General features: G+C 39.8%; 1 non-coding gene across 1 annotated transcript; it reads left to right on the forward strand.

The window, feature by feature from the left end:
• Positions 1-662: 662 nt before the first annotated feature.
• LOC115935635 (U6 spliceosomal RNA) lies at positions 663-769 on the forward strand. The gene has a single exon (XR_004071262.1). It is a non-coding gene; the product is annotated as a U6 spliceosomal RNA (small nuclear RNA).
• Positions 770-1,183: the final 414 nt, after the last annotated feature.

Here is a 1,183-nt window from a genome sequence, read left to right on the forward strand (position 1 = left end):
TCCACCTCAGCCTCTCAAAATGCTAGGATTACAGGTGTGACACCACGCCTGGCCTAATTTGACTTTTATCTCTGTGATTGGGACATTAAAATGAATATTATTGGCAGTATCTATCAGCTTACAGAATAATACCTTTTCCTTCCTACCATCAGTTATTCAATTCCCCCCACATTCAAAACCTGATGTGGAACCCACATCTTATCCTAGACTTAACTGAGAACTTCATGTTAAGAGATCTTTTGAGTCCTGTGTTGGTCTTTTCTCTAGCAGATATTAGTTGGGCTTGTTCTAAACTGTCAGAGAGGTTCAAATAATGTGGCAGAAAGATATCAGTGTTTGTTTCTTCTTCTTTGCTACCAGATACATACCCTGAGGCACCTTTATATCCTGTATAGTACCTTAGGCAGTAGAAAGCCCCATGTTAACCTTCCCTAGAGCAGTGAGCACCCAGTTGTGGTTGGCCCCTTGAGTGATCTATTTTCCATGATAATGAAAATCTCCCAAGCTACTTGCATCTCTTCCTCAAGATTTAAAAATATTTTCAAATTCTACCTCACAGGAAGCCTTTGGAGATAATTCTCGAGATCTCAAGTAGGTTAGTTAGACTGAGAGCCAAATCTCGTTCATGACTCCTCACTGTCCATGTGTGAAAGTAGGGCTTTGTGCTTGCTTCGGCTGCACATATCCTAAAATTGGAACAATACAGAGAAAATTAGCATGGCCCCTGCACAGGGAGGCTGCACAAAGTTTTGAAGCATTCCATATTTTGCACTGTCACTGGAAGGTCATTTGACTATTTGCTCACTAACTCTAAGGAAACAGTGTGAATCAAAGCAAAATGGGTGCCATCTAAATATTGAAATTGTGATTTTCGCTACAAAAATATTCATGTAAGGTGGCCTATGAGATGTCCCCGGAGCTGAATAATGTGTAGAGTGTTGTGTGCAAAATATATTGTTAGTATGTATCTCAAAAATTAGAGAATGTGAATTTGCAACTTCTTCATGGAACCTAAAACAAATAAAAATAGGATTTTGGTCTCCCATGTCAGCTGGAGATGGATATGAAGCATTATCCTAACAAACATCTGCTGGTTCAGAGTGTGAGTCTGTAGAGAAGGATCATTGGTCTAAGCCAGGTTTTGACATCCATCCATTGGTTTTCTGCCCTTGTTGTGATTGAT

Source organism: Gorilla gorilla, chromosome 7, assembly GCF_029281585.2.
Source record: "Gorilla gorilla gorilla isolate KB3781 chromosome 7, NHGRI_mGorGor1-v2.1_pri, whole genome shotgun sequence".
NCBI lineage: Eukaryota > Metazoa > Chordata > Mammalia > Primates > Hominidae > Gorilla > Gorilla gorilla.